We start from the raw sequence: 14,185 nt of genomic DNA on the forward strand, positions 1-14,185 counted from the left end.
TTAATTTTATTTTCTTTTAACGCTTGGATATGATTAAGTCCTTTTTTTTTTCAAATGAAGCTATGATGTTTACTATAAAAGATTGTATTATATTAAGTTGGAGTTGTCTTATCATGTGGATGTCGATGAATTTGGGAGTGACGATATTTTAGGATTTCGAGAAATTTAGTTTTTTGGAAAAATAGGTTACTTAGTGTTTCATGTTTAAGTATTGAAAAATGTGTTGCTTTCGGAAATTTATGGAAGTTACGTGGCAACCTTATAGGTGACAAGTAATTTTCATTCAGCACCATTGTGAAGATATTCAAAAAGTTACAAGGTCCAGGTAAGCGGGGTTTCTATACTTGTTTTTGCATAAAATGAAAATGATAGGAAGTAATTATATTATTGAAATGCGAGTTTAAGTGATAGGAAGTAACTCTTTAGCCCCATGCGAGACCAAGGCGTTACAAATAGTATCAGCGCTTATCCCAACCAAGAATGTGGGACTTGAGCCATGCCACCTATGACGGATTGGCTCGACGAGAACAAGTTTAAAGGGATAGACTATGATACTCCATATAATAAAGATAAAGATGAGTGGTGTATGAGATCTCATATTATTTGGAAATGTGAAATTCTTGATCTTTATAAGGTTTCAATAGAATTTTAATTGTATTATTAACACTATAAAATATTTTTATAAAAAATAAAAAAGTTATAATATTATTAAAAAATATTTATTTAATTATTAAGTAAAAAAATATTTAAAATATTAAAAAAAATATAGCGAGAGCTGAGCGATGATAGGAGCTTTACTCATTCTGAAACTATGAGGATAGATAAGGCTTCGTTTGGAAGCTCAACTCATCTCAATTCATCTCAACTCATCATTATAACTTTTTCAAATTCCAATATAAAATATAATAAATAATTCAACTTTTTCAAATTCTAAAATAATAATAATATTAAAAAATAATATTTTAACAATATTTTATTATCTCAACTCAACTCAACTCAACATCCAAACACAACCTTAAAAGTTCAATAACGACAACGATCAGGACTAAGATCTCAATTATTTTTATAATTCATTTTATCTCATCTCATCATTATTATAATTTTATTAAATTTTTATATAAATTAAAATAAAAATTTAATTTTTTTAAATTTTAAAACAAAATATATTTTAATTTCAACTCATCTCATCTTATCACACCTGCCTCGTTTGTTTTTATAGATGAGATAAAATGAGATTACAATTAAAAGTTGAATAAAATATTTTTAGAATATATTTTTTTAATATTATTTTTATTTTGAGATTTGAAAAAGTTGAATTATTTATTTAATTTTATGTGAGGATTTGAGAACGTTACAATGATTACATGAGATGAGATAAGATGAGTTGAGAATAGTTGTGAAAACAAAAGAGACAACTTGTCAGTGTACAGTATTCTTGGTAGGGTTGCTACTCATCACATCCCACGCTATATATTATACATATTTTAAATTTTAATTATTTTTATTTTATTTTATCAAGCTCAACTAATTAAATTTTTTTACTCATCATTCATACAATATATATTGAAAAGAAAATAAAAGAATTGTGGTTTGTGGAATGTTATTTATTCTAAGTATGCTTCATATTTTCAGATATTCTCTATGTTCTCAAAGGTCATTAAAAAAATAAAATAATTTAAATTTTAAATATTTTATTTTTTTATATAAATATTATCTAATTATTACAATTTTTATAAACTTTCAATAAACGAAATATAAAAAGCAATACAACTTTATCAAATTTTAAAATAAAAATAATATTAAAATAATTTTTAATTTTATAATATTTTTTCAACTTTTTTTTTATCTCATTTCTCAAATTTCAATAAAAAAGTCTGAACTTAAATAATTTTATCACTATTTACAGATATTATGAGATATTTCAAGTGTCGAAACGAGCCCTGATCAAGATCACTGCAAGCAAATAACTGTAAACAATTCTGAGACCGGCCTGAATCATTTGGACACTTAAAATATCTCAAATTCAATGAGTAATAGTAATATATTTTGAGTTAAAATGTTTGATTGGACTTTGAGAAAAGAGAAAGAAAAGGTTAAATAAAAATATTATAAAATTAAAAAATCGTCTAAATATAATTTTTGTATTTTGTTTTAAAATATATAAAATTTGTAATAATTAAGTAATGATTATATGGAAAAGTTGAATATTTAAAATTAAAAAATATTTTATATTTAAGTGATAATTAAAAAAGAAATTGTGAAAGTTTTTAGAGTTTCTCATCTTATGTCTTTACCTAAGCATGACATGGAGGGGTCTACCTAATAAATGAAAGAACTCCCAGAAGGCAGATATATTCAAGTAATCAAAGGTGATACGTTTGCGTGTGAAGATTATATATATATTCTATTCCGACTAGTTTGGACGCAGATTTGAATCCAGACCTCGAGGTACCACAAGAAGTCGGTAGAGGGGAAATGGTTACACAAGCTCACAGACCAAAGATCAGCTTCAATCTTAAACCTCTCATATTGCTTCTTTGCATGGGAGTAGCCATGAATGTCAAGGCCGCACAAAGACGTCTTCCTGCTGATGAAGGTAAACATTTCATGGATAATTTTTTAACTATATAACTGACTATTTTGTTTTCATTTTTGAAAGGTATAGATTAATTTCTGAGCTGTTTGATGAAGTGAGATCTGAAGGGTCACCCCTCTATTTTGAGAGCTTTGTTTTGGCCTTTCATTGAACAGTATTAATAGCGCTAACTCGAGTTTTTCAACCTATATATCCCATAATCCGGGGCAGAATTATGCTGTGCTAAAATCCTTAAAAAAAATCAAGTTTTTAAGATCTTTTTACGAGATAGATTTTATAAAAAATAATTTGCCCCCACCGCCACAACAAAAGAATAATTTATAAGTTGGCGTCTCAAATTAGATTTTTAGTTCTGTCTCTGATCTTAATCAATATACATAGAGTTTGTAAAATCACTTTCTGGCTGAAATATTTTTTTAAAATATTTTTATTTGTAAAGTTTGAATAAATTGTATTAATTTTTTAAAATTTGTAATAGTTGTAATGATTAAGAAATAATTAGATGAAAAGTTGATCATTTGAAATTGAAAAATATGTTTTATTTGAGTGATATTTGAAAAAGAAATTGTAAGAAGTTTTAAAAAGTTTTGAAGATTTCTGATCATCTCATTTCATCATATCATCGGTGATACACCAAGGCCTTGTTTGTTTACACAAGTATTCTCAGTTATTAACAGATATTTTCTTTCTCAAATATCACTCAAATATAATTCTTTTTTTAATTTCAAATTTTCAACAATTTCATTTAATCATTACAACTTTATCAAACTTCCAAACAAAATACAATATACAATATAAAATTTTCAAATTTCAAATTTCAAATAATACTAAAATATTATATTTAATCAATTTTTTAAAACCCAATAAAATATCTTGACTCAAATGATTTCACTACTATTTATAAAATTCTCTTTCTCATTTGTTTATCCTAACATGCCCAATTAGTAATTAAGGAGGCTTTCAAGGTCCTAAAGCTGCGGTTCAAACACTGCACACAACCACCTACAAATTATTTTATGAGTTTTGCTACCCATCGATATCTCCACACACCACACTTTTTTTACTTATTTAAATATTTATTTTTTTATTCTTTCTAAACTAATTGAGTTCTTTTACTCATCATCCATACACCACATATTTGATAAGAAAAAAATAAAAAATAAAAAATTATGTATGGTGCATGTGTATTGGTGTGTGGGGATGATGATGAGGAAGTCATGGTGGAGCCCATTAAATATTCTAAATGTGTTTGGAAGAAATCCTTTTTAGCGTTTTTATTATCACCAAAATTGATTTTAAAGATGGTATTCAAATCTGTTTTGGAGAGGAAAAATTATCTTTAAGGTTTCGAACATGCAGCTTAAATAGATTGAAAATGGAGTAAAACGTCTCTACAAAAGTAGATCACTATCATTTTCACTATCTAGCCAGATATTTTCACTATCTTATCATTCTTTTCATGATGTTTTCACGATGATCTATTGTGTTGTCAAAAAAAGTATTTTCAGAGGTTAAACACATGCATGATCACCAATTCTATGAATTGAATTCATGTTGATAAGATGAAAATGTTTTTGGGAGATGAAAAATTCTCTTTAGCATTTTTAGGTTACTTGAAAATTGAAACAAAATCCTACAAATGATTTATTCCACTGTCTAGACATGGATCAGGAATATTGCAATAAAAACAAACCAATCGCGCGTGTTGGAGATATTTTACAAAATGATTGGATGTAAAACCCTTTCGTAATAAAACCATTCAAATTAATAAGATATGGATCTTTTTACGTCAAAAAGAAGAGGAAAATATTTTCACAACAAATTTAGATAAATTAGTTACGAAAAATTGATAAAAGAGATGTGCCTTTGTCATTCTTTCATAACGAATTTGGTACATTTTGCAGTTGAAGCCCTTCGAGAAATAGCCGCAGAGCTGGGGAAGGCTGGCTGGAATTTCGATGTAGACCCATGCAGTAATGACACAAGTTGGGAAACACCAAGGCTGAAATTGGATCCAAAAACGTACAACAATTCAATACAATGCAATTGTACATGATACCCTGATGGTGAATGCCACGTGGTCGGACTGTACGAAATCTATCTTTAGTTTCCTTGTATATATCTTCTTGTTGAGGTTTTTTGGATAACTAAAATTTCTTAATAAAAAACTAGAAATTATTTATATTATACTTAAAACGTCTCTAAATTGCTAATGATATTCGAAACACAAGGCATCAGTACCTCCCTTTATACAGAATTCATTTATAGAATTAAAGAATGATGGATTATATATGATTTCTCATTCTCAGCCGGTTTGGATGTTGAGATAGTCTTAACTAATCTAATTTTATCTCAACATTTCAATTTAAATTTTTAATTTTTAATCTTTTCATCTAATCATTACCTAGGTACTAAGCATTACAATTTTTTCAAATATCCAGATAAAACACAAAAAATAATTCAACTTTTTTAAATTTTAAAAACAACAATAATATTAAAAAAAATAATATTTTAACTTTATAATTTTTTTTTCTCTCATTTATTAAAATCCTGTAAAACATCTCAACTCATAAACTATGTCACTATTATTTCACTACTATTTACATATTTATGATCTTATTTCATTTCATCTCAACGGTATTACGTCGCATTACATCTATTTGGGATCTGTGCCATATGAATATTATTTTCAAAGCTTGTGAGTTATTGAAAAATGACTTTCAAAGTCGGATATAGAACCTGCAGTACCATGCATGGATCTGACACGATCTCATAATTTTGGTCGATGAAGATTAATGCGTTGAATTATTGTTTACATTTGAACCAGTGTTCAAACAAGTTTATCACATTAATCCTTTAATTTGCCTTCAACTATATATCCTTGCCATACAGATTTCTTAAAGGGCAGGATCTTTCTGGTGTGCTTACGAAATCCCTTGTGAAGCTACCTCACATAACGATGATGTAAGTAAAGTAACCAATTACTAATTAATTAATCGTTAGTAGTACTTGCTACTATCTGAAAGAATAAAATTATTTATAGCTCAAATCTAATTGCAAGCTTTTCTCTTGGTTTCAGTGAGTTGCCTCGAAACTATCTGACTGGTACAATTCCATCCGAATGGACTTCTCTAAAGTTGGAACGTCTGTACGTACTGTATTTTATTGGGGTTTTAATATAACACATTATATATATTACATTAATCACTCACTTCTCAATTCACACAATATGCATGTATACTACTGTAGTTAGCCACTAAATTAATGCTCATTCTAGTTGAATTTAAATATTGGCTACTGTACAGGTCCATTTCTGTAAACAAGTTATCGGGAAGAATTCCGAGCTACCTGGGAAACATTACCACTCTTAGATATTTGTATGCTCTTTTATTTGGGAAAATTGACTGATTTCCTTTTTTTTTTTTTTTTTCCCGGCTTTCAATTTGACGAAGATCACTATATATATTTTCAGGAGCATTGAGAACAATCAGTTTTTTGGAACTGTTCCCCCTGAGATTGGGAAGTTGGTGAACTTGGAGAATCTGTCAGTAGTTTCACCTATCCTGTTGTTCGATGATTTATGTATTAAAAATTTTCAAATAACACTAACTTGAGCTGGTCTGAACTTCCCATTTGGTGGCTGCAGTATTCTCAATGCTAACTTCCTCACTGGAGAGTTGCCAGTCAATCTAACTTATCTCACAAACTTAACTGAACTGTGAGTGCAGCCATTTGTATTCTAATACTAATTTTACATGTTTTATTTTTGGAACAATTCATGTTTCTATGTTACCCATTAATCTTGTTTCTGCCTTGACCAAATGCAGTAGGATTAGCAGTAACAACTTCACGGGAAGAATACCTTATTTTTTCAATAGTTGGAAAAAGCTTCAGAAATTGTATGTATTTTCTTCTTCGAAATAATATCATTTAAATCATGTCTTCTGGTAGATTATTCTAATGAAATCTAACAAAAGAGAATTATGCTCTTATAAATTATAGAGAGATCCAAGCTAGTGGTCTCGCGGGGCCTATTCCTCCAAGCATTTCTGTCTTGAGTAATTTAACTGAGCTGTAAGTTCTATAGTCTAAGAGTTCTCCAGTTGTAAAATCTATATGGATGATATCAGCTTCAGCTTTGTATTCAAATTAATAAGATTTATTGGTTAAGACAATAACAGTCGTGGATGATGCAATTTTGTGCAGAAGAATTAGTGACTTACTTGGTGAGGGTTCTATATTTCCGAACTTAACAAGCATGACAAACATGGATAGATTGTAAGTCATCTTATACCAAAAAATTTTAAGAGCTGAAGCAATACAAAGTTATAGCATTTATGCTTAGATGATGTTCTTCAACGTTGCAGGATGTTAAGGAGCTGCAAACTCTCGGGACAAATTCCGCGAAACATAACAGATTTAATGCCAACACTCCAAACTCTGTAGTTCTTCCGTCTTTATTTTCTGTCTCATTTCTATTTCTAATGAATGAAAAACCAAAGTGGAATGTGTGCATAAGTACTAGATATATATATATATATATATATATGAGAGATGATATTTGTAGGTATAGAGTATGCAAATGTCACATATTCATTTTTAAAAAGTGAGTAAATATATATATAGAATTTACATAAAAAAATTAATTTTTTAATAATTGATTACTCATTTTTAAAATGAGTGTGGCTCGCATAACCCATGACTGTATGAGTATTACTCATGTACTAGTAAGACTTTTATGGTTGTACATTTTTTTCTTCTTCTTATTAGGATTGTTCTTAATTTACTCTTCAATAATAAAGATTTTTCTCGTGCTTTACTGGATTTGAGATCTCTGAAACGTTATAACGAGGTCATGTACTTGATCGGCAACCCACACTTCTCCATCTTTTTTCCTTTCCTGGATAGTGACTTTATTTCTTTCTTCCGGATCATTAGTATTCTTTTGTTTTTTAATTGTTTGATTTTTAGAAAGCTGCAGCTATGTAGGGTTGTATTTGTTTTTTGCTCGGCTCCTATATGTAGTTGTCAATTTCTTCCCATTGTCATTGTATGCACAGCAGCCATGATCTATCCCTCCTGAGGTCCATTGCCGCATCTGCCTCTGCCAGGAGATATCTATGAACATTAACGTGCATTTTTTTTAAGCTGTTGTGTCAGCAATTTTGTCTTCATGATTGGAAAGAAAAATCCATTAACTAATTATTTATAGAACAAGTTTTGGTCCGTATAAATCTCCACTGCTATATATATATATATATATATATATATATATATTGTCTTCGTGATTCTATCTTTAAACCGCATTAATCTCTTCGCAATTTTGCTATTCTTTTGTACAATGACAACTTTATCATTACATCCTTGCAGAGATCTGAGCTTCAATAGATTGGAAGGAAATGTTCCAGAGTATGACGATAGTGCAAAGTTGCAGCGCCTGTATGTGTTGATTCAAAACCCTAAATCTAGCTATATTTCGGAGAAGTTTTAATAAATAATGAACAAGTACTAGGTCGAATTAAACATACAAAGTATTTTCCCTCTGAATTTTCTTCCGTTGTTAATGAATATAAATCTCGATAATGTTTGTTGGTCCGAGCCTGAATTCATGATCATAATGAAATTTTCAAAGGTAAATTGAATTTATATATTGGTAACTGGCCAGAAAATTTAGTGTTAGGTTTCGATGCGGATCGATTGGTTGTCTTTAATTAACCAGAATACGTAAGATTATCCTGCTATTTGAACAGGTATCTGACAAGCAACTTACTCAACGGGACAGTTCCGGACTGGATCAAACGAAGAGATAATCACGAGTACATAAATTCATCTTAAATTCTACTTCAAATTTCTGTAACCTTATTAATTTTTTTCCTTTCTTCCTTAATTTTTGAATGTATGAAGAGTTATTTATGGAAACTATGTACATCTATTTGCAGTGATCTAGATCTTTCTTACAATAACTTCTTAGAGAGTTCTATGTCACCAACTAATTGTCGAGACACACTGTGAGAAAAACTTCGCCATTTTTAATCTTAATTTCAGCCTACTTGATCAGTACTGCATACTCTGTACTTATCTTTAAAGATTACTAGGTTTTCTAAGCTGACTAGTTTCTTGTTTCATCAGAAATGTATTTGAAAGCTTCTCTAGACGGGACTCGTAAGCTTCTAAACTTGTGAACTTAATTACAATAATAACCATCTTGATTTCCTTTTACTTTGATTTTGCCAACTTTTTCCCGTTTCCATTATATACTTTTTCACGAGCTCATGCACGCTCCTTTCTTGTACTGTTTAACCCAAATATAGATCAGCTGGCCAGTGCTCGAAGAACCTTCCTTGTTCAAAAGGTAACTATACCTTACCGTCAGATTTTCATCAGACTTATACTTTAATAATCCAATCGCCAAGCTTTCCTCTTTAGAGTAATGATGGATATAAGCACCATCATTAAAAAGTTTGCGCGTCCCACAAAAAAAGTGTAGAATCTAATTCCTCTTTTTATTAAAAGACTTGTACAAGATTTGCATGAACTTGCACTAATCATTTTTTGATTCCCAGTCTGTCCTGTGCAAGTTTGGTGCAAATCAGTTTAAAGTGAGACCACAAAATAAGTGAAATTTGCATGCAGCTTGTATCTAACGGTGAATCTATGATGTTTGGTTCTATATATCCCTAATTCCTAAATTAAAAGGATGTTGTTTATAATGTGTAGACTGGAATTCAGTGCATATAAATTGCGGTGCAAACCAAGTCAGTATTGGAAACATTAAATACGAAGCAGATCTTGATGCATCAGGTGCGGCAAAATTTAATCCCACCACAGAGAATTGGGGATTCAGTTCCACTGGAAATTTCTGGGATGTTAATGCCACCTCGATTGCATACATAGCAAATAATGCGTCAATACTCGGAATGAACAGCCCTGACTTGTACACAAGTGCACGACTCTCTCCTCTTTCTCTCACGTATTATGCGCGTTGCTTGGTAAATGGAAAATATACCGTCACGCTACACTTCGCAGAGATAATAATAAGAGGAAACAAATCATTTTGCAGTCTTGGAAGACGGATTTTTGATGTTTATATCCAGGCAAGAAATTTAAATCAATATATTTGTTTTGCTAGCATGCACACACACACATACGTACATACATTTATATATATATATATATAACGTCCCAGATTTATCGAGTTTAATTAATTGTTTCAGGAAAAATTGGAGTTGAAGGATTTTGATATCGAAAATTACAGGAGGGGTCGACAAAGCTTTAGTTAAGAAAGTTAAAGCAGTTGTGAGTAACAAAGTCTTACATATCCGCTTTCATTGGGCTGGCAAAGGGACAACAAATGCCCCAATAAGAGGAACATATGGTCCTCTCATATCGGCTATCTCTATAGAAAATGGTAATAATTCCCGAAGGTGTAATATATACACACACCAAACATATATATATCATGACGACAATCTTAATTTTACCGTCCCACTTGCTCCTCGTACACTGCTAATTAGATTAATGACAAAAATAAAGATTAATAAATAAATTCACAGTTGATAGAGTGGATCATCAGCTGGCCTATTTGTTCAATTCTGCAGATAATCCCTCTGATAATGTCAAAACCACAATATTCATTGTGACTGGAGCTTTAGTATCGGCGCTATTACTCATTTTAGGCATTCTTTGGTGGAAAGGCTGCATAGGAAGCAGGATATCAAGGGAAAAAGGTAATCAATACGAGCGCGTTTTATAGAAATTAGATAGGTTTTTTATTTTTTATTTTTCCTTCTTCAACTATTGCAAATTTGCATGAATTGAGTTGAGACGTAATTGTACAGAGAAATTGAAAGGGCTCATGTATTCTTGCAATTCCTAGGTTTTTTTATAGAACATTTTCCTCATATTAAGGATTCATTGGGCAATACAATTGTTTTCAAGTATTTTTAGATATTTCCATCTCAAACATTCCTCAAAAGCAAAACACTTTTTAATTTCAAAATTTCAACTTTTCATCTAATCACTTGGGAAATAATGAATGTTGAACTAGAACATATATTGTTTCCTTACCTATTCAAATTCAGGCTGAGAATTCAAAGAATCTCAATTCCTTTTAAGTACGTCCGGGCATTTGAATCTGTTCACAATTGTGATTGTTGAGCAGATGTAATAAATATAATAAAACATTAACATAGGGATTAAAAAGCTAGTCAAGAGGCACAAAATATATATATAAATGAAATGTGATTCCGCTCATTTATAAGGTAAAATTTTATCACTAGCGCCCTCACCTTTGTCGTTCCTTTCACAGATTTGAGAGGATTAGATCTACAAACAGGTTTTTTCACTTACAGGCAAATCAAAGCTGCCACAAACAACTTTGATGCTTCAAACAAGATTGGGGAAGGTGGTTTTGGATCTGTATACAAGGTATTCAAAAACTTAATTCTTCATGCATAATTTAGGTTTTTGATAAAAAATTTCTTGTCTGTCAATGATACATAGCCAAAGACATTATCACATGCATATATGCCTAAATATGCATGTCTTTTTTTTTTTTTTCTTTTGAAATGCAGGGTATACTATTAGATGGTACCATAATCGCAGTTAAGAAACTTTCTTCAAAATCACGTCAAGGAAATCGTGAATTCGTGAATGAAATAGGCATGATATCTACTTTACAGCACCCGAATGTTGTTAGATTGTATGGAGGTTGTGTTGAAGGAAATCAACTATTCTTGGTATATGAATACATGGAAAACAATAGCCTGGCTCGTCCTTTGTTTAGTATGCTTAATTTTTTTTATTAGGTGCTTTATGTGGAACAGTGATAGGAACCTAACACTAAGGATGGTTTTATGTTAAGAACCAAGTTGATTATAAACTCCCCCATTTGACTTTCTACAAAAAACAAATGTAGGTCCAGAGCAATACCAATTAAAATTGGACTGGCCTACACGGCAGAAAATATGCGTTGGCATTGCAAAGGGCTTGGCTTTCTTGCATGAGGAATCAACACTGAGAATTGTTCACAGAGACATTAAAACTACAAATGTGCTATTGGATTCGAACCTTAACCCAAAGATTTCTGACTTTTGTTTGGCCAAGCTCGATGAAGAGGAAAAAACCCATATCAGCACCCGAGTTGCTGGAACCATGTACGCTACATCTTTTCTTCTATCCTTTAATTTGGAGCATATTTTTGTTATTCACAAGGAGATAATCAGGAACAGATGTTGATCTTCATGCATTTAAAGTTTTTGCATATTGGAGATGTTCCTATTATATAGAACTCTAGGACTTAGTATTCGGTAGAAATTTTAATATTTTAGTTGTCTATATTTGCAACACAAGTTTGTCTGCATAGAAATTTATTGCAATAGGAATTATCATTCAGTATTCATAATTAATTGAGAGTGGTCTTGACATAAAACATATTCAAGCAATCTTCTAAATTTCTTTTATGCTTGATGGGTAAGAGAGAGAGAGCTGTTTATTCAATCATTAATATGAATCCTACCCCAAAAGGTTGAAATAATGTAGTTGAACGACCGGAAAAGCTAGTTATCTGCACTCCACCAAAATAAATTTTTGTATCTCTCATGGAATGAATATTCCGCTCTATTCTTATTGCCTTATAACTATTTGCATAATTGTATGCCAAGTAGAAAAGAAACATGATTCGGTGACTACGTTTCTGTAAATGTTGGGTTTTGTTCAACATGGAAGATCATAACTAATTTATATATAATACAAAATATTAATCATAATAATGCAATCTTTGTTACGCAGAGGATACATGGCACCAGAATATGCATTATGGGGCTTTTTAACATATAAAGCAGATGTCTACAGTTTTGGGGTCGTTGCATTGGAAATTGTTGCAGGGAAGAGCAACATGAAATTTGGACCAAATGAAAGTTATGTATGTCTTCTTGATTGGGTAAGATTTATCAGTAGTCTTTCCATGCACCAAAACTGGTGATCTTGATGATGATTTATAAAACAAACTAAACAAGATTGAAACAATATGTTATGTACGATTGCCAACTTCATAATTCTTTTCTATTGATTTGCCAATATTTCATTTCCATCATTTCATGTGTACATATTTCAGGCTCTTGTTCTGCAACAAAAGGGTAATCTAGTGGAGCTGGTGGATCCAAAGTTAGGCTCTGAGTTCAACGTGGAGGAAGCAATTAGAATGATCAAAATAGCTTTACTATGTACGAATTCATCTCCAGCTCTCAGACCCACAATGTCTGCAGCAGTAAGCATGCTCGAAGGCCAAACAGCTGTTGATGAAGTTATTATGGATCCAAGCGTATACGGAGATGAATATAAGTTCTAAGTTTTAAGAGAGCAGTTCAATCAGATCCCGCAAGAATCGATGGACTCAATTGGACCTGAGAGCCATATTCGTTTGTCAGATGCAATATGGACAGGAACTTCTTCTACGTCTGCCCAAGATCTTTATGATCCACGTAATCTTGATACTCAGTAATGGTAGCAAAATATTTCTCTCTGATCATGCAAAATACTTTTTGTAATAAATTAGTGACTCAATTTGCTTCAGCAATCCACAAAGCTAAGGAACATCTGTTTGTTTCATTATAATTGAAAATGAAAAGATAAAAATATATGAAGCTAGCTTTCTATGTGGTATCAAGAACATAATATATAATTTTGTTGTTAAGAGAAGCTCTGGCCAATGATCACTTCTTTTACGTTTCTAGAGAGTATGACATGGCTAATATCTTTATATATATCATTTATTTTATTAACTATATATATATATATATATATATATAGTTAATGAAATATGGTGAAGAATATCTAGAGCAGAAGAGTGTTTGTACTGTAACACCCAGGTCCAACACCAAACTCAGACTAAGGCGCTTTCTATAATTTTTTCATTTTCCAAAGGTTGACATTTATAGAGAGCCTACTTGAGATATTTTTTAACGAGTATTTTGTTTATATGCCTTGGGCCCAAAACTCTATTTTGGCAGATTATGATTTTTTTCCTTAGGTTTGATAATTAGACTTAAAATCTTTTATGGGCCAAAAAATATATTGGACAAGTTGGATTATTTTTTTTTTGAGATTGATTCGAGGCCCAAAACACAGGAAAAAGCCCACTTATTAATTTTTATGTACTACCAAACATGGGCCGAATTTTTTCAATTGGGCCAAAAGCCCATGCCCCGAGATCATGTAGACCCCATAGCATGGACGTCTCTCAAGCAGTTTCTCCCTCTCATCCTTTATAGGGTTAACTTTCTCTATATATATAACTTCACATAGAACACCTCAGGCATGCCCGATTCCATTGCATACACGTGTCTCGCTAGGGTTATCGGTAAACACTATTTATAAGTTTTCACTTCACAAATCACGCCTAGTTCCCCATGCATGTTTCCTTCCACCTAGAATATTCATGGCATCATGAAAAATGCTAGACTCCACTCATGCACGCTTCGATCAAGTTCGTGCTCCACGGCTTGCCGATGCACGTCTCTCCTTCCTTCTTTCTCTAGGTTTTTGTATTTGATCCCCTATATATATATATATATATATATATTTGCACAT

The 14,185-nt window shown here is 31.3% G+C and overlaps 1 pseudogene; it reads left to right on the forward strand.

Annotated features, from left to right (window-relative positions):
• The first annotated feature begins 2,422 nt into the window (after positions 1-2,422).
• Positions 2,423-13,294, forward strand: LOC121267718 (annotated as a pseudogene).
• The last annotated feature ends 891 nt before the right edge of the window (positions 13,295-14,185 follow it).

The sequence above is a fragment of the Juglans microcarpa x Juglans regia genome, chromosome 5S, assembly GCF_004785595.1.
Source record: "Juglans microcarpa x Juglans regia isolate MS1-56 chromosome 5S, Jm3101_v1.0, whole genome shotgun sequence".
NCBI lineage: Eukaryota > Viridiplantae > Streptophyta > Magnoliopsida > Fagales > Juglandaceae > Juglans > Juglans microcarpa x Juglans regia.